The 23,592-nt window shown below is 37.3% G+C and overlaps 1 protein-coding gene across 5 annotated transcripts in view; it reads right to left on the bottom strand.

Moving 5' to 3' along the window:
• Positions 1 to 23,592, bottom strand: part of Nrxn1 (neurexin 1) — a 1,103,898-nt gene that overhangs the window by 287,594 nt on the left and 792,712 nt on the right. The window lies entirely within an intron of this gene.

The following is a 23,592-nucleotide window of genomic DNA, read 5'->3' as shown; positions in this document are numbered from 1 at the left end:
TGGCTAAAAACCTCTTTAAAATATCCCACTATAAGTTTTACATATTTCTATGACTCTGAAATATATTTGCTAGACGGTTACCTTATTTTAGCTTTAGAATGTATATCAGGTATGTTTTTTTCCCAGACATAAGTAATTAAAGGGTTGGAAAATAGCCTGTGGAAAGCTCCAAAGAATTAATCTTTTGGGAGCAAATCTTGCAATACCAAACACCCTCGGGCTCCCTTGAGTGGCCCTGCTGACAAGTTGCTGGTTAAGCAAGCCAACTAGAAGGTACATTGTACACAGGCATCATGATTAAACTCCCTGCTTACCACAAAGATGCTTCCTGTGGAGGCTGGTGGGGTTTCTTACTAATCTGCTATGACCACATGGCCACCTCCGTTACCTGTTTGAAGGAGCCCTCTACCAACTTGTATTCAACAGCTGTGTAGTTATCTGTGCTCGTGTTTTACGTAATGCCACCCAGTTATTTTACTTTAGAATCCCACGGGATCTGTATCCTGAAGCCAAACAACCTGTTAGAAATAAACAGCAGAGAACAGAGTTTCTCTTATCTGCTTGCTGCCTAACAAATCAAAACACACTGAGATCTGGAATTATTAGAGAAGGTTTGGGGATAAAGAAATAAAATAAAAACTGACTTGTCAAATGGGACTCCCTGCTGCTCAGTAACATGTGTTGCCATAGCAAGCAACATCTGCTGTGCTATTAAATGTGTTAGTGACTATGATACATGAGGCACAGAATTCTCAGCACCCATTAAGAACTACACAAAAGGTCTACCTTTACACTTGAATCTTTTATTAGATATTTTCTTTATTTACATTTCGAATATTATCCCCTTATCCAGGTTCCCCTCCAGCAACCTCTTATCCCATCACCCCTCACTCTGCTTCTATTAGGGTGCTTACCCAACCATCCACTCACTCTGTCTCTCTTCCCAGCCCTGGCATTCCCCTACACTGGGGCATCGAGCCTTCAAAGGACCAAAGGCCTCTCCTCCCATTGATGCCTGACAAGGCTCATCTTCTGCTACATATGCTTCTGGAGTCATGGGTCACTCCATGTGTACTCTTTCGTTGATGGTGTATTCCCTGGGAGCTCTGGGAGAGGGTTTGGTTGTTTGATATTATTGTTCTTCCTATTGAGTTGCACACTCCTTCAAATTCTTCAGTTCTCTTTCTAACTCCTCCATTGGGGACCCCATTCTCAGTTCAATGTTTGGCTGCAAGCATCTGCTTCTGTATTTTTCAGGCACTAGACGACTCTCAGGTAATGGCCATATCAGGCTCCAGTCAGCATGCACTTCTTGGCATCTGCAATAGTGTCTGGTTTTGGTTACTGTGTATGTGATGGATTCCCATGTGTGGCAGGCTCTGGCTTGCTTTTCTTTCAGAATCTGCTCTGCATTTTGTCTTTGTGTTTCCTCCTGCGAGTACTTTGTTTCCCCTTCTAAGAAGGACTGAAGCATCCACACTTTGGTCTTCCTTCTTCTTGAGCTTCATGTGGTCTGAGAATTGTTTCTTGGGTATTCTGAGCTTTTGGGCTAATACCCACTTATCACTGAGTGCATACAAGTGTGTTCTTTTGTGATTGGGTTATCTTACTCAGGATGATATTTTCTAGTTTCTTTCATTTGACCAAGAATTTCATGAAGTCTTTGTGTTTAATAGCTGAGTAGTACACCATTTTGTAAATATACCATATTTTCAGTATCCATTCCTCTGTTGAAGGACATCTGAGTGTTTTCTGTTTCTAGCTATTATAAATAAGGCTCCAATGAATATAGAAGACCATATGTCCTTGTTATATGTTGGAACATCTTTTGGGTGTATGCCCAGGAGTGATACTGGGTCTTCATGTAATACTATGTCTAATTTTCTGGGGAAACACCAGACTGATTTCCACTGTGGTTTTACAAGCTTGAAATCCCACCAACAATGGAGGAGTGTTCCTCTTTCTCCACATCCTTGCCAGAATCTGCTGTCACCTGAGATTTTGATCTTAGCCATTCTGACTGGTGTGAGGTGGAATCTCAGGGCTGTTTTGATTTGCATTTCCCTGATGACTAAGGATGTTGGACATTTCTTTAGGTGCTTCTTGGTCATTCAGTATTCCTCAGTTGTGAATTCTTTAGTTTAGTTTGGTTTGGTTTGGTTTGGTTTGGTTTGGCTTGGCTTGGTTTGGTTTGGCTTGACTTGCCCTGGCTTGGTTTGGTTTGGTTTAGTTTGGTTTAGTTTTAATAGGGTTATTTGATTCTCTGGAGTCTAACTTCCTGAGTTCTTTGTATATATTGAATATTAACCTGCTATTGGAATTAGGAATGGTAAAGATCTTTTCCCAATATGTTGTTTGCAGTTTTGTCCTATTGACAGTATCCTTTACCTTACAGAAGCTTTGCAGTTTTATGAGGTCCCATTTATCGATTCTCAATCTTGGAGCATAAGCCATTGGTGGTTTGTTCAGGAAATTTTTCCCAGTGCCCATGTGTTCGAGACTCTTCCCCACTTTTTCTTCTATTAGTTTGAGTGTATCTGGTTTGATGTGGGGGTCCTAGATTCACTTAGACTTAAGCTTTGTACATGGTGATAAGCATCAATCGATTTGCATTCTTCTACATACTGACCTCCAGTTGAACCAGCACCATTTGTTGAGAATGCTATCTTTGGTGTGACTTTAACCAAGCAAGTGAAAGATCTGTATGACAAGAACTTCAAGTCTCTGAAGAAAGACATTGAGGAAGATCTCAGAAGATGGAAAGTTCTTCCATGCTCATGGATTGGCAGGATTAATATAGTAAAGATGGCCATTTTGCCACAAGCGATCTACAGATTCAATGCAATCCCTATCAAAATTCTTACTCAATTCTTTATTGAGATAGAAAAAGCATTTTGCAAATTCAAAAACCCAGGATAGCGAAAACTATATTCAACAATAAAAGAACTTCTGGGGGAATCACCATTCCTGATTTCAAGCAATATTACAGAGCAATAGTCATTAAAACTATATGGTATTGGTACAGAGACAGGCAGATAGATCAGTGGAACAGAATTGAAGACCCAGAAATGAACCCACACACCTATGGTCATTTGATCTTTGACAAAGGAGCTAACACTATCCAATGGAAGAAAGACAGCATTTTCAACTGGATTTTCAATTCTATTCCATTGGTCTACCTGTCTGTCTCTGTATCAATACCATACCATTTTTATTATGATTGCTTTGTAATACAGATTGAGGTCAGGGATGGTGATTCCACCAGAAGTTCTTTTATTTTTGAGAACAATTTTCTCTGTACTGAATGTTTTGTTACTCCAAATGAATTTGCAAATTGCTCTTTCTAACTTTTTGAAGAATTGAGTTGGAATTTTAATGGGGATTTCATTGAATCTGTAGATTGCTTTTGGCAAGATAACCATTTTTTACTATATTAATTCCACCAATCCATGAACATGGAAGATCTCTCCAACTTCTGAGATCTTTGATTTCTTTTTCACAGACTTGAAAATTCTTGTAATACAGATCTTTCACTTGTATGGTTAGAGTCACACCAAGGTATTTTATATTATTCATGACTATTGTGAAGGGTAATATTTCCCTAATTTCTTTCTCAGCCTGTTTAACCAATGAGTAGAGGAATCCCACTGATTTGTTTGAGATAATTTTATATCCAGCCACTTTGCTGAGGTTATCAGTTTTAGGAGTTCTCTGGTGTAATTATTGGGGTCATTCATGTATACAATCATATCATCTGCAAATAGTGATATTTTGACTTCTTCCTTTCCAATTTGTACCTTCTTTGGTTGTCTAATTGTGTGGGTTAGGATTTTGAGTACTATCTTGAATAAGATGGGAGAGTGTGGGCAGCTTTGTCTAGTCCCTGAATTTAGTGAGATTGCTTTAAGTTTCTTTCCATTTAGTTTGATGTTGGCTACTGGCTTGCTGCATATTGCTTATACTATGTTTAGATATGGGCCTTGAATTCCTGATCTTTCCAAGACTTTTATCATGAAGGGGTGTTGAATTTTGTCAAATGCTTTCTCAGTATCTAATGAGATGATCATGTGTGGTTTTTTCTTTGAGTTCATTTATATAGTGAATTACATTGATGGATTTCTGAATATTGAACCATCCCTGCATCCCTGGGATGAAGCCATGATGGATGTCCATTTTGATGTGTTCTGGGATTCAGTTTGTGAGAATCTTATTGAGTATTTTTCATAGATATTCATAAGAGAAATTGGTCTGAGGTTCTCTTTCTTGGGTCTTTGTGTGGTTTAGGTATAAGTGTAAATGTGTCTTCAAAGAATGAATTTGGTAGTGTTCCTTTTCTTTCTATTTTGTGGAATAGTTTGGAGAGTATTGTTATTAGGTCTTCTATGTAGGTCTGATAGAATTCAGCACTAAACCCATCTGGTCCTGGGGATTTTTTGGTTGGGAGACTTTCAATGACTGCTTCTTTTTCTTTAGCTGTTATGTGACTGTTTAAATGGTTTATCTGATCCTCATTTAACTTTGGTACATGATATCTGTCTAGAAAATTGAATATTTTATCCAGATTTCCCAGTTCTGTGGAGTATAGGCTTTTGTAGTAGGATCTGACGATTTTTTGAATTTCCTTTTTTTCTGTTGTTATGTCTCCCTTTTCATTTCTGATTTTGTTAATTTGAATACTGTCTCTGTGACCACTTGTTAAGGGTTTATTTATCTTGTTTATTTTTTTAAAGAACCAGCTACTGGTTTTGTTGATTCTTTGCATAGTTCTTTGTTTCTAATTGTTTGATATCAGGCCTGAGTTTGATTATTAGGAAATAATAATCTTGTTAATAATAATCCTGTTACTCTTCTTGGGTGTATTGTACTTTTTGTTCTAATGCTTTCAGGTGTGCTATCAAGTCACTAGTGTATGCTCTTTCCAGTTTCTCTTTGGAGGCATTCAGAGCTATGAGTTTTCCTCTTAGCACTGCTTTCATTGTGTCCTATAAGTTTGGGTATGTTGTGCCCTCATTTTCATTAAATTCTAAAAAGTCTTTAATTTCTTTATTTCTTCCTTTACCAAGTTGTCATCGAGTAGAGCATTTTTCAGCTTCTATGTTTATGTGTGCTTTCTGTTGTTTTTGTTGTTATTGAAGACCAGACTTTGTCTGTGATGATCTGAGAGGATGCATTAGATTATTTCAATCCTCTTGTATCTGTTGAGGCCTGTTTTATGACCGATTATATGGTCAGTTTTGGAGAAGGTACCATAGGGTGCTGAGAAGAAAGTATATTCTTTGGTTTTAGGATGAAATCTTTTAAATATATTTGTTAAACTCATTTTTTTCATAACTTCCATTAGGTTCTCTGTGTCTCTGTTTAGTTTCTGTTTCCACGATCTGCCCATTGCTGAGAGTGGGGTGTTGAAGTCTCCCACTATTATTGTGTGAGGTACAGTATGTGCTTTGCATGTTAGTATAGTCTGTTTTATGAATGTGGGTGCTCTTGTATTTGGAGCATATTTGTTCAGAATTGAGAGTTCATCTTGGTAGATTTTCTTTTGTTGAGTATGAACTGTCTTTCCTTATCTTTTTTGGTAATTTTTGGTTGAAAGTCCATTTTATACAATATTAGATTGGCTACTCCAGCTTATTTCTTGGGACCATTTGCTTGGAATTTTCTTTCCAGCCTTTTACTCTGAGATAGTGTCTGACTTTGTCCTGGAGGTGCGTTTCCTGTATGCAGCAATATGCTGGGTCCTCTTTAGGTATCCAGTCTGTTTATCTGTGTCTTTTTATTAGGGAATTGAGTCCATTGATTTTTAAGAGATATTAAGGAATAGTGATTGGTGTTTCCTGTCATTTTTGTTGTTAGAGGTGGATTTATGTTTGTGTGGCTATCTTCTTTGCATTTGTTGAAAGAAGATTACTTTCTTGCTTTTTCTAGGGTGTAATTTCCCTCCTTGTGTTGGAGTTTTCCATCTATTATCCATTGTATGGCTGGATTTGTGGAAAGATATTGTACAAATTTGGGTTTGTCATGGAATATTTTGGCTTCTCCATCTATGATAATTGAGAGTTTTGCTGGGTATAGTATAGCCTGGGCTGGGCTTTATGCTCTCTTAGGGTCTGTATGACATCTGCCCATGATCTTCTGGCTTTCATAGTCTCTGGTGAGATGGCTGGTATAATTCTAATAGGTCTGCCTTTATATGTTTCTTGACCTTTTCCCCTTCTGCTTTTAATATTTTCTTTGCTTTGTGCATTTGCTGTTTTGATTATTATGTTATGGATGGAATTTCTTTTCTGGTCCAGTTTACTTGGCATTCTGTAGGCTTCTTGTATGTTCATGGGCATTCCTTTCTTTAGGTTAGGGAAGTTTTCTTCTATAACTTTGTCAAAGATATTTATTGGCCCTTTAAGTTGGAATCTTCACTCTCTTCTATACTTATATCCTTAGGTTTGACCTTCTCATTGTTTCCTGGATTTTCTGAGTATTTTGAGTTAGAATCTTTTTGCATTTTGCATTTTCTTTGATGTTTGTGTCAGTGTTTTCTATGGTATCTTCTGCTCCTGAGATTCTCTCTTCTATCTCTTAGAGTATTCTGTTGGTGATGCTTGCATCTATGACTCCTGATCTCTTTCCTAGGTTGTCTATCCCCAGGGTTGTCTCCCTTTGTGATTTCTGTATTTTTTCTATTTCCATTTTTATATCCTGGATGGTTTTGTTCGATTCCTTCACCTGTTTGGTTGTGTTTTCCTGTAATTCTTCAAGAGTTTTTGTGTTTCCTGTTTAAGGGCTTCTACCTTTTTACCTGTGCTCTCCTCTATTTCTTTAAGGGAGTTATTTATGTCCTTCTAAAAGTCCTCTATCATTGTCATGCGTTATGATTTTAAATCCAAATCTTGCTTTTCTGGTGTAATGAGGTATCCAGAACTTGCTGTAGTGGGTGAACTGGGTTCTGAGGATGCCAAGAAGTCTTGGTTTCAGTTGCTTAGGCTCTTGGGCTTGCCTCTCACCATCTGGTTATCTCTAGTGCTACCTGACCCTGATGTCTCTGATTGGAACTTGTCTCTCCTGTGATTCTGGTTGTGTCAGAACTCCTCAGAGTCTATCTGTCTCTGTGGTCCTGTGATTCTGTGATTCTGAGATTCTGGGTGTATCAAAGTTCCTGGGATTCAAGCTTTCTCAGGGAGAAAGTGTGTGGGGAGCCAGAGCCCTGGGTTTGCTCTGGGCACTAGTACAAGCTTAAAGAGAAACATGTACCTCTGGCTGGGCATCAGTTTGTGTTTTTCTACTTCCTATGGGAGTCCCAGTTACTTTAGGTGTTGGGGAAAATGTTGTAGCCTCAACTGTGATCTTCAGTGTGTCAGGGCTCCAGGGCTCCTAGTTGTGACCCATCTCCTGGAAGTCCAGCTTCCTCTGTGATGCTGTCATCCTGGGCCTTTCTGAGTACCTGGCAGTCGGGTCCCTCTTGGCGTTTTAAGAGTAGATGCAGAGCTGGCATTGCAGGTCTCTCCGGGTCCAGTTTCAGACTGGAAGGAACCCAGGCTACTGGCTGGGCGGGAGTTCTTGAGTCCCTGTATCCTGAGGACCCAGTTACTCAGGTTGTTGGGGCAGATGTTGTGGTCTCTCCTGCAATGCTGGGCATTTCAGAGCACCTGGGAGTTGGGCTCCCTCTGTGTGTTGTAGGAGTGGATGCAGAGCCAGCGCCCCAGTTCTGGTTGGTGTGTAGGTTCAAACTGTGATCCAGGGCTTTTCAGAGCACCTGGGAATCAAATTACCTGTGGGTGTTATGGGACTGGATGTGGATCCAATGCCCCAGGTCTGCTCAGGTCACTAGTGAAACCCAGGACTATCATACCTTGAAGATGATTTTTAAAGTAAAAAGAAAAAGTATTGTTTTGATATGTTTCTTGTGTTTCTATTTTACCCATGAAACATTAAATAATTAGAAAAACTAGTCAAAAATCCTCTCAAATGTCCAAAGGTCATTATTACCTCTAGCAGTAATAGTCATATCAAAGGAATGAAGGCAACTGAAGATCTAAGAAAACATGTTACACCTTTTTAGCCTGTCTTACTTCCTCTCAATTCAATGTGAGAGACTATCAAATGTTACAAAATACCCGAGAAATCTGCTGTATGTAATCTTTCACCTGAAACCAACAATTTTGTTGCTTAAGAATGCCATCAAGAGATAGGCATCTATGACTTTCTCATTGCTTAACAGTATAATACTCTCGTGGTTATCTTGGTCTTTATATTAAGATTAGCCACAATAATGTTGACAATATTGATTCATTTCAAAGCTTGTCATGCTCCACTGATGCTTTGAGTCCCAAAGACACAATGATTGAAATAAGAAGTGACTAGGGGGAAAATTAAGAATTATGGAATGTGGGAGAGGTGAAGAGCACAGAGGCAGACACCGAAACAGGACTGAATCCCACAGCACATTAACTCTTGTCTGCCTCTTCTTCCCCTTCTTAGGAGAACCACATGATTGATGGAGTTGTTACCTAACCTAAGCCATTGCATCTCTACGAACACTGCCAGGGAGGGAGAAAGTTTGTGACCATAGTTAAAAGGGGGCTTATATCATGTCCACAAAGCTATTGAAACAGAAACAATCTAAAATCAAATATTCCACAAAGTAACTCATTCTATACAGCTCAATATTTAAGTAATAATAATCAAATTGAATTTCAAATAAAACACAAGAGGGTAGGGAGATGAAAGGCCTGTTTTACAAGTACAAGAAGCTGAGTTTGATAACACGCTAAAGAATAAGTAAATAAAAGTTGGGTGTACTCATTCCATTTGTAGGAATTTGTTCAACCTAAAAATATTTTAAATGAAATTTTTAAAAATTGAAGTTATTTGTTATACTAAAAATCCTAAAACAGTTTATATATCAACCACTAAAATATTCATCAACTAGTAGCCTTTTCATACAAAAGCAATAGAACATTATAAGGGAAATTAATTGTTTTATTGAAAATGTAATACTGTCTAAAGTATAGCATAGAAAAATGATCAAATTATCGAATAATGTATATCAGAAGGTAAAAGTTCATCTTTCTGATAAATGTTCAAATGTGTGTATATATGCTATTTGTGCATATACCCTGGTGTAAAAAATGTATGCATAAAATATAAGATTAGAATTTTAGATGGAATAGGAAATATCATTTGTTATGCTTTTAACTTTTATTCTCACTGTTGTCTTATCTAAGTTTTCAATGAGCATTTTTATGATCTAGAAATAATATACATTAAAACATGAGTTGTTATGAAAAGCACATAGAGTCTCTCATCCATAAGGTAACAATAAAATTCAATTCTTTCTGAACAGACTGTTGTAAAATATTATTGGCCTTACAAACCCAGACCTACGCATCGCCACTCTATTGAATCCAGTTTATGTTGAGATCGTTTGAAAGAGGCAACAACCAAAAAGTCAACAATCAGAAAGAGCTGTTAAACAGTGGAAATGCAGTCTAGGGAGAGAAGGGAGTTCACTCAAAAGTGGGAAAGTATGCGACCATTAATTATGTTCTCACATAATAATGAACAACATCTATGTAGCAATTCAATAAAACAAATGCATTCCCAGCCACTTCACTCACGAAGCATTCTTTGCAATAGACAGCTACCATTGTCTGAATTAGGCACCAGTTCTTCGCACAGTGTGAATTATCTCTGTAGTGCCTGTAGTTTAATGAGCAAATGAACTCAATTTTGGAACCCATATAGTAGCTACCTTACCTCACTCCATTTTGCTACTGAAATTTCAACTCCTCTCTGCCACGCCCTGTGAGATGTAGAGTCAACAATGCCTGCATTTCTTGCTAATTAACAGTAATGAGTAAAATGACATACTTTTTCCTTGAATACTTCTGTCAGAAAAATGTCCGACCAGCAGGAACTATAATGTAACACTTTCCCCACCCCCTTTGCCCTCCTCATTAACATGCTTAAATACACACACAGTCTATCTTGCCTACGGGTTTAAAAAAAGTTGTTTTAAAGGTCGAGTCTTTCAGATCTCAGGAATCAGTGTTAGAGCCTGGAGAAAGGCTAAAAGGGTAACTACAGCCTAAATGTTCAAAACCACACTGATGATTTTTATTTCGTTTTCACAAAAAGTCATATAATTTGGCCAAGATATAAGCACCACTTAAAAATTAACAGACACCTAGAATTCTACTTAAGAAGTGGTTCTTGCTGTGTCAGGGCTCTGCTCTGCATATTTTAGTCCGGTTATGTTAAGAGACTCAGGATTCTCCCATCTGTGTCACGATAAAGGAATCTCTCAACAAAACACCATGAGGACCCATTCTGCTAATTGATATTCAGATCATAGTATCATTTGAGAAAGAGGCTGAGATAGTCTCAGATTTTCCTTTGAGCTAAAAAAGAAAGAAAAAGAAAGAACAGAAAAGAAAAAAAAGAAAGGTAGTTCTGAAGTCACAAAGAAATTATTCAAATACAGGGAATTATGAGTTTTGTGATTTTGGTCAATTTTTTTTAAATGCAATCAGATATCTGTGAAATGTTAAATAATAATTCTTTTTTCAATGAAGTATTGATAATATTAAGTAATGTATAGTTTTTTGGCAAAATACTTAAATCAATGTACTGTTCATAATAAGCACTCAGTGCATGCTAAATAATATGAGTTATTTTTCTTACTAAGAAAATTAGTGGGTAAGCATAATTCAGAGGGGAGTTTGGGGTTTTGGTTTGTTTTTAGTTTAGCTTTACTTAGAGTTGCCTTCAAGCACTTAATATGTGTAAAATTAAAACTCTACATAAACAATAATCTGAAAACTAATTTCACATTCATCATTTAATCAAGTGTCAGACATTCATAAAACTAGAGAAACAATACAAGATGATGACCCATGTCTGAATTCCTAACCTTGAGAGCTGAGGCAGAAGGACCATGAGTCCTGGCCAGCAGGAGCTCCATAGCAAGAAACTACCAAACAAAAACAGAAAAAAAAAACAACTAAAGGGACTAAGATATAGCTCAGAGGTAGAGCACGTGCTTAACGTGGCTGTGATCTCTACTGTAGGCAGGCGATGATGCCACAGGACTAATGAAGACTTCCAGGACAGACCTGTCACTGAGGCCTCTGTTGGGTGTGTCTGCTTCAGTGGGCTGAAAGTGGAGATCCCAGCTGAGTTTCACTTGTACCATTATCCTTTGGGAGTCTACCTCATTCTGTGCACAAAGGAGAACAGTGTCGAAGTGAGACACGTAGAATGGAAAATTACCAGTAGGCACTCTGAAGGAGCTCACCTGTTTCTCCATTCACTTATGGTGCCTTTTCTGCCAGCAATTGTGTGCTATATACTACACATGATGTTAGTATATGCAAAGTATGAAACTGCATAATATATAAAACATATAGCATGATATTATATAATATATTAATATAAGATGTTCCTGTTGACATCAAATTAAAGAGCTGGCAGTACATATAAAAATAGTGCAATAAACTATATGAAATTAATCTATATATAGAAAAAAATCAATGACCTCTAATAGTGCCAAGAAGGATATGGTTAGTTTTGTTACAAGGGACAAAATAATGCTTTGTTAATATGTATTTTTAAACAACAATTTAAAATTTTAAAATGGATTAGAAAGGCATGAAGGAAATAGATGTGAGAGGAATATTTAAAGAGAAGAATTGACATGAACAAAAACACTTTAGAATTCCATTTTTACTGTCACTAATGATACAAATATATAATTGTATTCCTCTAATTTTTTAATTTAGATGTATCCCATACAAATCAAACCAATTGCTATTTCATCTACTTAACTACAGGATGTTTGAGAAAGCTAGCCAGATAGATTTTTATGTTTATAATTTACTTGACATAGTGTGTGTTGAAGATATCTGAAACACTCAGCAGTTTCTGCAGTGTTGGTACATTAAAGTTGAAGATGCTTGACTTTATGCATATGCCCTGAACAGACCAAAGGCAGGGTTGTAGGGGTTGGTCTCGTTGATGATGGATGACCTTTGATATACTCTCGTCTGGGTCATGTCAGGCATCTGGCCATGGGACTTGCTTTACTTCAGGGACTTGTGAGTCAAACTAGGTGAATTTGACCCTGACTTTGTCACTTTATAGATGGGAGATGCATTTCTCTACAACTAAATGAGAGCTCTAGTTTGTTTTCTTTGGGGGTTTGTAGATGGGTTTAGAGTAGTTTTGATATCATTGATCAGTTTATGATATCACAGAAAAAGTCTATTATAGTGTTGATCGTTTTGCTGTGATTCTGTGTAAGGGTTTAATCAAAAACCTCAGCCCACGTGTTCACATTCTGTGCCTGCCACGCCTGTAGAGTGGACTACATCCAATAATTCTAAGATATTTTAAGTCAGAAGTCATGCTTCATTTGATTCTGTATGTTCATAGTTCTGGAAGTTGCTTGGCACATAAGCAGTTAAAATGTGAGATAAAGTCATGTGCAGATGACATATGAGCTAGGCAGGTAAACAAGCCCAGGTTGTAACTTTATAAATCTAAACTAAATAGTTTGGATTTAGTAATTTGTAATAAAGGTCTACAGATATCCTTAGAAGCAGGTTAAGAAATAGTTTTATTATCAATATAGACCTCTTTCGGAGATAGTGCATATGACCTCTGCAGTACCAGATATATGTATCTAAGTCTAAGTTGGTAGAACTAAGTCATGAGGGTTGCTAGAAAACTAAACTTTCCCCACTGATATTGACTGATCGCTTACTGAGTTCAAGGCTCGGACTGGGTTCTGTCACAAAACAGAATCACCGCAATGTTCATTACTGCGCAACACTATCCTGTCCATCATGAACAAATAATCATGAAAGTGTAAAAATGTGTAACAGCATGCTGATGCAGAGCTGTGTTCCCAGCTGCTCAGAGACCGAGGCAGGAGGATACCAACTTCAGGCTTCTTAGGCCAACTTAGTGAGACTTGTCTCTTGAAACATAGGTAAACACGAGACAGGTAGGGCAATGGTAGGGTAGGGCAGTGGTAGGGCAAACGGATCGCATATGCCAGGCCCTTGGTTCAACCACCACTATTGACAATGGAAGAAAAAAAGTGTCTTAAACATTTCCAAAAAAGTCCTGGCCCAGAAACTTGTCACGTAAACCAGAAGAAAGTATGAGGACAGCAAAAAGAATAAGAAGTGTGCGTTTGCTGACTCTCTTTGCAGGCATTATGTTTGCTTCATAAAAAAATAAATTACCAAGTATCTTTGTACGAAATCCTGATAAATGGATAATCAATGTTTCCCGTGAAGTAAGCACTGTGGAGCAATGCTCTGCAGGTTACAGGGCAGCCCTTTCTGACCAGCTGTGCTCCTAGGTGCAGCCTTGTAGTGGGAGGACAGTTCAGCTGGGAAGTTGGGCAGAGTTTCAGACGGTGACTAAGCTTGTGCCACTGTCTCATTGCTTGTTCTTGTAAAGCAGGAGCCTTGCACTGGGGACGATGAGCCAGCCATAAGTAGTTACGACGCGTTAACAATAAAACTGGGGGCCGGGGACTAAAACACTTACGATTTTGCTTTGCAGCCATCATTTTCCTCTCAGTACAGAGATGGAAGAAAGCAAGGAGTCCATAATAAACACCATAATTTTTTATATTAACTTTTGAAGATTAACTTTAAGGAGGGAGGGTGTACTTTAGAGAAAGAGAGAATAGGTAGAAAGCCATAGGGACATTTCAACAGAGACCATTAATCTCCAGCAGTAAAAAGTAACAAAAGAAAGTACAGTCTAAGACTGAAATGTTCAGTACAGTAGTAGGTAGGTGCATGGCCATCTGAAACATGGCTAATGGCATTCAGCACCTAATACTGAAGTGTATTAATTTCAATTTACTTGAGTATAAATTTTTCATCGATATAGTATTCAATTATGGATAATTTTAAATAATGCTTAGAATAAACAAGTCGGTGAGCCTATATAACTGTAGACTTTATAAAACAAAGAATTTGTGATAAAAACCTTAGATGTTTGAATTGAGAAATGTAGATAATAATTTATATTGGACGTATTTTAAGACAATAATCACTTATGTACACGTTAAGAGATATTAAAGTTAATTTAATTATCAAAATCAATTTTATCTTTGTTTTCCCTCCTGTATTGTAACTCATAGATAATGTAAAGTTTTATCCATGGTTTATATTATATTTCAATTGGACAGTGCTAGCTGAAAAACACTTGGGGAGTTGGTAAGAACCTGCCAGGTAGCAAGTGCCAGCACACAGTGAATGAAAGGGTTTTTATCAATGATGTAACACCAGATATTCAGCTGGGGGGATGTTGAGGTTGGTTTCTAATAAGATAAGCTTGAGCTACATTCGATATATCTATGTGGAAATAGGTGAGCAGCGGAAATGTCAGCATGGTCATTAGAGGGGACAGGAGAGCAGCCAGGACTACAGACATGTGCTTCAGAGTGAGAAGTTGATATGTGACTTCCACAATTCCTAATAAATTTCAAGAATACTTCAGTCTATTTTCAAAGACCAATCAGCAGTAATGAGTTAAATTTTTATTTTCTTCACCAAAGCTTAATTTTTGTCTATCAAACTTGTATTTCTCATTTTCAATGGGCAGGGATGCTTATTTAATGGACTAGGTCCAGAGAGAAAATTATTTTTCTTGATGAGATAAGTCCAACTTTAGACTGTCTACATAGAAACCTAGCTATACGTTCCCTATGGCCGGAGAGCATTCCTCCAGTGGGACTGGACCACACTGGCAGAAAAGCTATACAAGTTCTTCAGCTGGTTTTGAGGAGGCAAAATCCTTCTTGCTATTGATGATAGAGAATCCTCAGTTCTAGCCGGGCGGTTGTGGTTCACACCTTTTATTACTGCTCTGGGAAGGCAGAGGCATGTGGAACATGTAGGGCAGCCTGGTCTATACAGAGGAAGTTCCAGAGCAACCAAGACTACATAGTTATGACAGACTGTCTCTTGCAGAAAGTTCCTAAGGCATGATAAGTTACATATCACAACCCTATCATGTATGTCTTCATCAAAACAATTTTCTCAGGTTCTTGAAAATTGTATCTAGTCCCTTGTTGTACAAGATTTTAATTTTGATTATTTTTCCTGTTATTAATAGGAACACTCTCTAGTATATTCACCTAGGTTATTTCCTTTGTATGTTGAAATAAACCATTTAGTCTGTGTGGTAGTGGTGCACATCATTCATCCCAGGCCTTACAAGCAAGGGCAAAATCTTTGAGTTCGAGGCCAGCCTGGTCTACAGAGCAAAATAAACTGATGATACTTGGCATGGCCCATTGCCAGAATCAATCAAATTCTAATGCATAGAATCACCACTTTCTTGTTTCCAGATCTTTGGCAGACCTGTTTACTATGTTGTTTGCAGCATTAAAAAATGTGACTACTGTGCATTCTGCTTATGAATTTCAATGCCTTTTGTGCTACAAGAGGCATTTTCCTGATCAGTGTGTAAATGACCTCTTATATACTATGCATTCCTCAAAATAGTTATTAAGCCCCAAGCAGTGACTTCATTTCTTTTCCATCAATCTATATTGTGTTTAGACTTTTTCTAAGCTTGCATCCTTAATAAATGATTTGCATATGTTTTAACAAGGGCTCATCATTTCTTTCTGGAAAACACAGACAGTGTTATAAGAGTGAATGTACTAATACCTTCAGAGCACAGACATTCTGAAATATTACTTCTCATGGTAACCCCATTTTAAAACAGTAACCAAACTGTTTTAAGTTGTCAAATGGAGAAAACAGTTACACAAACTAATCAATCATCTACAACATTAATTACATTTTAGGTGACCCATTGTGTACTGTTTAATTAGCTTAAAGAAATGTTTCCTGGAGATAGAGTTCTAAAAAGGATTTTATTACAGAAGAAACGACAGGGTCTTTAGTAGCTAAAAAAGAATCTAACAAAACAATCTGTTGTGCTGGAGGCTTGGCACAAGAAAATAGTTAAGCAAGTCACCACTGCCTAACCACAGAGCGTTTGAAGCCATTCTGTGAAACAGCTTGAGGCTCGCTACAAAGCAAGCCATCAGGAGGAGAAGCAATCATAGGAAAGGGCAGAATGTGGACCAGATTTTTTTCTAAGAACTAATATCCTTGGAATGTTACTCTTCCTTTACAACCATATTCATCATTTTTATCAAACAGATTAGGAAGAGGGAATATTGCAGAGGCAATATGGAAACACAGAGCATAGAAACAGAGACCTTGGTGACTAAGATTCAGTTATTAAACATCCATGGAAAAATAATTTGGAGAACATTTTAAAAAGAGGACAGGAAGACCCCATTCTTTAAAAGTGCATTAGTACCTCACAACAGTCAGAATTGCCAAGATCAAAAACTCAGGTGACAACAGATGCTGGCGAGATGTGGAGAAAGAGGAACACTCCTCCATCGTTGGTAATTGCAAGCTGGTACAACCACTCTGGAAATCAGTCTGAAGGTTCCTCAGAAAATTACACATTGAATTACCTGAGGATCCAGCTATACCACTCCTGGGCATATACCCAAAAGATGCTCCAATACAACAAAGAAACATGCTCCACTATGTTCATAGCAATCCTACTTATAATAGTCAGAAGATAGAAAGATCCCAGATACCCTTCAACAGAGGAATGGATACAGAAAATGTGGTACATCTACACAATGGAATACTACTCAGCTATCAAAAACAATGCCTTTATGAAATTCGTAGGCAAATGGTTGGAACTGGAAAATATCATCCTGAGTGAGGTAACCCAATCACAAAAAATCACACATGGTATGTAATAAGTGGACATTAGCCCAAAAGCTCAAATTACTCAAGATACAATCCACAGAACACATGAAGCTCAAGAAGAAAGACGACCAAAGTGTGAATGCTTCAGTCCTTCTTAAAAGGGGAAACAAAAATATTCATAGGAGGAGATATGGAGACAAAGTTGGAATAGAGACTGAAGGAATGTACAGTCAGAGTCTGCCCACCTGGGGTTTCAACATATATATCAAAACTAGACAATATTGATGAAGCTAAGAAATGCATGCTGACAGGAGTCTGATATGGCTGTCTCCTGAGCGGCTCAGTCAGAGAGTGACAAATACAGAGGAGAACGCTAGCAGTAAACCATTGAACAGAAAATAGGATTTCCATTGGAGTAGTTAAAGAAAGGATTGAAGGAGCTGAAGGGACTTGCAACACCATAAGAACAACAATACCAACCAACCAGAGCTCCCAGGGACTAAACCACTACCCAAAGAGTACACATGGACAGATCCATGGCTCCAGTTGCATATGTAATAGAGGATGGCCTTGTTGGACACAAATAGGAGAAGAAACCCTCGGTCTTTCCAAGGCTAGACCTCCCAGTGTTGGGGGATGTCGGGGTGGGGAGGCAGAAAAGGGGGGGTTGGTAGGGAGGGGAAACACCCTTATAGAAGAAGGGGGAGAGAGTATGGATGAGAAACTGGGAAAGGGAAAAACATTTGAAATGCAAATAAAAATATCTAATTTTTTTAAAAAATGGGTTAGTACATTTCATTGGATGAGAAAACTGAGAAGGAAAATGTGCAAGATGGACCCAAATAAGGAAACTAAGATCAGAAAGCTGCGTGTGCTTCATTTAATGAGGAGAACTCTCATTCCCTGTGAATAGGTGGGAGTCAGGGGGGGATTGATGTTGCTTCTTATTACTGGAATGATGAGATCAAAGGGGCAATTTTAGAAATTAATGATATCAAAAAGTTAATTTAGCCAAATAACCAATATAAGACATACTAGAAAGGACTCAAAGTGGAGATAGAACAACAATCAGGAAGTAGAGGCAAATGACAGACATTTAAGCAATAACCATGAACTGAGAAAGTACAGTCTTAGATCATGTTCTTTAAACTTTTCAGGAGTGTCAGAGGAGAGAACGAGCTAGAAGCAAATTTAAAGGAACTGGGACAGCACAGCTAACTACCAGCTGCTTAGAAAAATGAAAACCAACTACTTTAACTTCTGTAAAAGACACAAGCTTGTAAGAGATGGAGGAAAAGAACATGAACAAAGCCAGGAGCTATGAGTAAGGAATGGATGTTACAGATTTGCAGCATGGCTAAGCAGGTGTGGTCACTTGAATAAAAGTTCATAAACTCATAAATATTTAATATTTGACCCCCAGATTGTGGAACTGTCGGGTAGGTTTGGCAGATATGGCCTTGTTTGTTGAGGTTTCAAAGGCAGTTAGTGATTGTTCTCTTTATCTGTCTGTCTCCGCCTCTGTCTGTCTGACTGTCTCTCCCAAGTCCGTTCTCTGCCTCATGACTGTTGTCTCAATTTATAAGCTCTTCTTTAGTGCCATGCTCATTTGCCTATTGCTATGGTGCAAGCCATTGACTATCATGAACACAGCTTATGAACTGTAGCCAAGTCCTACTAAACTCTTCCTTTTTATACGTTCCTCTGGTCATGGTGTACCTTTATGGCAATAGATAGGTGAGTAAGAGAGCAGCTAACGGTGTTCACTGCCAAGGCCAATAATCTGCTTTCCAGCTCCTGAACCAACAGAGTAGAAGGAAAGAACTGCCATCTGTGAGGTGTAAGTCTCCTCTCTCTCTCTCTCTCTCTCTCTCTCTCTCTCTCTCTCTCTCTCTCTCTCTCTCTCGTCTCTCTCTCATGCACACACACACACACACACACACACACACACAATGTAACAAAACAAATACAAAACAAAAAATACAAAAAGCAGTAAACCAAAAAAATAAGCCAGAAAATCTTCTCTTTGGCTTATTTTTTTTTCAATATTCCCAAAATTTGACAAGGGCAGTATGATTGTATTTATAATGGTAAAGCTTGGCCATTTCCATATTAATGGATCAACTAGTTAGTTAATTAATTAATTAACTGGAGAGTTTATGCATGGTTTATTTTTTAAATTTTGGTTGACACTCCCAAGGAGAAAAGAGGGAAGGGGAGGGCTGTGCATCCATTATCATGTCCTTTTCCCAGCACAGCCTGGCACCAGCTGTCCTCACAGTCAATAGAAGTGGGGGCATCAGTTCACACATCTTCCCCAGAGATGGCTGTGTCCTTCATACCTCAATGGCTTGGATGACAAGAAATGTTCAAAGCATGGTGAAAAGCCTTTATTTATTTCAGTTATTCAAATTTCAGTCAAATTTGCTATGTGTACTCTGATTAAGTCCTATAAGAACCAGGAAAACAAAACCCTGTTCAACATGTACTTTATTTGACTTTAAGGATTGAATTTAAATATTACGTGGCAACATAAAACTCTCATAAAAGAGTGTATCTGTTGGCTAAAAATAGTTTTTCAAACACAACAATATTTCATTTCAAGAAAAGTTGGTGGGGAAAATTATGCTTTCTCATATTTATATTAGTGTGCCCACATATATAATTATTGCCTATAAAAAGATATTTTTGGATGGAATGTTAGAACAATGAGATTATGTAATCATGGAACATGGATACAGACAGTAAGATGGAAAAGGTTAGGCATGAATCATATTGGCAAGTTACTTAGAGACATTTAATATTTCCTCTAAATATGATGCTTTGAGTATACACTAAAAATGCTAATCAAAGGTATATTTGTAAATCAAAATCAATTAAGAGCTTGGCTTCAAAACCCAGCTTCTGCCCCAGCAGATCACAAAGAAAACTCACTTAAGGCAAAAGTGTACAACAAATTATCAGTGGAATTTAGAATGCTCTTTCATGATCCCAAGATGAAATTATTTCAAAAAACACTGCTCCCTCACCCTCTCCTCCTTCTTCTCTGGTTAGAATAGGGCACCATTAATACCCACAGAAGGGTCCTCATTCACACTGCCTTCCTTCCATAAACAGAGAGGTGTTAAAAGTAATCTCTAATTAACACCTGTAAAGGGATACCTGCAGGAGGTTTTCTGAAAGTGACAATAATGGTAAAATCACATGCTACATCTGATAAAAACTATATGCTACAACTGACAAAATCAACCTTAGTTAAATATTTTGTTCATTGCTCCTGTGCATATATTTTTAATGGACTAAAAGCCCCCAATGTCACTCACCGAAATGTTTATAGTAAAAAATTTCACAAGACACTTTATATTTTTATCTTAAGAAACCTATGCTTTATCTACCACATATACATGTAATATCTAATTAATGTTACCCTTTTCGTATCTACTACATGTGAAGTAAACATGAGGTAAATTAGATGTTCAATAAACTCTAGGGTAGAGGCTTGCAAAGTTGTATGTTTTCATTAATCATTATCATTATTATAAGCAACATTCCATAACAGAAAGTCAGAGAAAAATATGAACTAACTAAAGAATCATTAATGATAAAGTAAGGTTATATAATGAATAGAATAATTTTGAAGGTAAGCTAAATGATTGAACAAAAACTTCCACCATATGCCTTCTTAAAACAACAAACGATTCTGCATCAAATATTTATAAATTGGCATCAATTAAAATAAAGCTTGCTATAAAATAATGATCAATTATGTCCTTTTTCTATGTTGTCAACAGGAAGCTAGATGATGTCCTCAGAGTTCTATGGAAACTAAATTTTGTCTATAAGTATTTTTTGACTACTAAAAAGTTAAAAACTTACTCTTAGCCTGTGACTCAGTATTTTCAATGTTTAATTAATGTAATTATTCTGTCATAAAATCTTAATAGCTTTTTCCTCCAAATCTTCACTATTCCCCATTTCCTCATAAGCTCTTACAATCAATAATCCACCTGGCTTTGAACTCTTCATTGATGGCATTTATATTAATAAAAGAAGATCAATCTATCAAAATTAGGACACTGGATTCAAAGTGAACTTTTCCCAAGATGTTCTATTTTTTAAGGTTCACAGTTAATCAAAATTTAAATGTGATTACATCTTCCAATGAAATCAAACTTGATAACTCTGAAAAAGATAAGCCACACCAAATATTCAAATCTTCTCTGAAATTACATGTCAATCAGACTTTTACAGCTAGCTAATTGAAACAGCATTATACATTTTTAGCAAGAATGGAGCATCTTTTAATGATGCAATCAACCTTCCTGTTTATTGCCTCTCTCTATCAATTAAAGACAGAGCAAGATTCTTAGATGAGATCCATACAGAGTTTATACACTGCTGACTTAGAAAGCTCACACAAAACATCCTGCCCATACAGTGGGTAACCAAAATTCTAACATAGATACATAGAAACATGAACATTATATTTACAATGTGTGTATATATAAGGTATGTGTATATATAATGTATGTGTATATATATAAAGTATGTGTATATATCAGATATGTATATATGACACATCACATGTTATACGAGTAAGTTTAAATCTGTTATATTTTTATGAATACAAACAAAAGTAATATTCTAAAATTCTACATATTGCTTTAAGTTTAAATTTCTGATCCTGAAAAAAACCCACAGAACTTATTTTGAAAAACAAGTATAAATTTGACAGTTGTACTAATAAGCAGCTAAATCAATTCTTTAGTGTTATTAATATTAACCGTAGTTGCCAAGCATGCTGGCTCTAATGCCAGTTACTAGGAGGCAGAGGTAGGACAACCAATTCAAGGACAATTTGTCCCAAAAGCCATACCTCCTGCCATGTTTCACACAGTGAGAAAAAGCAAAGCCTCCATCGCATGTCTCTTCTCGGATGACTTCTCTTCACTTTCTGATTTCCTCCTTCCCTTGTTTTCCCACCTTCCTGATTATAAGTCTTCTCCTTACGTTTTTCTGTTCTATCAGTTCATGAATCCATTTACAAAAGGGATTAAGAGCTACATCTCTGTACTAAAACCAACGGAACAGGCAAACCAAACCCAAAGCCAACATTCAGGTAATGTCAACTGCATGTGACTCATGTCCAAACAAAAGGATTGTGAGTGCTAATGGATGAACATGTGCAGATGATGGAAGGAAAGAAGATACTAGGCTGACTTCAACAGTGTTGGGAATCCCAGGAAACTAGTATCCATAACCCAACTGAGGACAAACTCTCAGGGGAAGGAAAGTTTGAAAAATTCTAAGCCAAGTAAAAGATTATGTAGAGATAAACACTGAATCCAAAATAAATGGCAAGGCAAGGCTGACGGGGATCTGTGAGGAAAGGAAGCAAAGACATCTGTGGCCAGGAGAGGAGCCATGCAAGACACGTACTGGCTGCATACATGGAAATTGTCAACTATTTACTTTAAAGAAGCTTAAACTTACAGTTGGTCAGAATTTAAACGAAATGGTTAACACACTAAACCAATCCCTTTGTCCATAAAATAAACATCAGTAGTTTGAGTAATCCAATAACAGCAGCCCCTTACCACTTCACAGTGATCATTACAGAGTCTTTCTCAGGCTAAAAGTGTAATTGGCTGCAGATCAATAAGTAATTTCTCTTAGAAGGACAAAGGTCTTGTTTTCTTTCATATATATATTATCAGATCCCTTAAATCAGAGCTGAGCAAATATATTTTGAAAGTCAAAATTACTCTGAGCAGCAAGATTCCTTACTGCCCTGTGAAGTTTATCTCAACTGATCATTTATTTATGATGCTATAAAAATCCAAATGCTTTCAATTTTGATTGTTAGGTATTTGCTGAAAGGCAGCTGAAATTACTTTCTGAGGGTTGCCATTTTATGACAAGTGCATGGAAATTTACAATGGTTCAATAATGGTTTGCTGAGGTGTTATTTTCTGTTTACTTTTTCCCCTAAGATTAGCAATGCATTCAGCTCTTGTGGTCAATGTGAACCCTTACCTGACTTATTGAAAATTCTGGAAGTCTAACATGAAAATAAGATTAAGGAAAAAACTAATATAATCTTCCAGAATTAAAACCTTGTCAATCTGTGATGATGTAGTATAATGACTGGTGGTTTTCCTAATTACTTAGGACTGATGTACAGAGCCAGTTTCTATGAAGAAAGAAAATGTTTGAGGACTTAGCACTTGGGTGAAGACCGAACAAGGAGAGGCAAACATAGACAAAGTGAGCAGATTTCCATGATCAAGTGACTGAGACCATTGTACTCAAGTGGGGAAGGGAGGCTGTGGAGAATCAGCTGCATCTGCAACTTCAAGAGGAGTTTCCTCTAGGTGAAGCACGATCCCCTTAGAGATTTTGTCTGCTGGGGTGTTTTCAATGTTGCTGGGGATGGACCCTGTCTCTTGCTCATATTACACAAGCCCTGTACCACTGATGTACATACCCAGATCTAGAGTTCCTTAGCTGTCATATCTTCCTGTTTGTGACTTTGCAAAACAGAAAAATACTTCTATTCCTTAGAGGTTAAGCTATGTGTGTCTTCTTCTTCCTTAATTATACAGAGAACTGCAGAAGTGAAGAATTATAACTGCACTTAGTAATTCCTTAAAAGTAGGATTAAAAAGGAGAGTCTGAGCTATAAAACACATTATGGAAGCTAGGGAGAAAACCTTTCATAAGTGGTTATTCACCTTTTACTATGTGCTGGCTGAGTCTCTATGTGAAGTTCAGCGGGGCTGAGACAGAAAAAGAACTTTCCTGACAGTTATCAAAGCTGGTA

Source organism: Rattus rattus, chromosome 7 (assembly GCF_011064425.1).
Source record: "Rattus rattus isolate New Zealand chromosome 7, Rrattus_CSIRO_v1, whole genome shotgun sequence".
NCBI classification, from domain to species: domain Eukaryota; kingdom Metazoa; phylum Chordata; class Mammalia; order Rodentia; family Muridae; genus Rattus; species Rattus rattus.
Note: the sequence above shows the minus strand (reverse complement) of the source record. Positions and strands in the feature narration are given on the sequence as shown.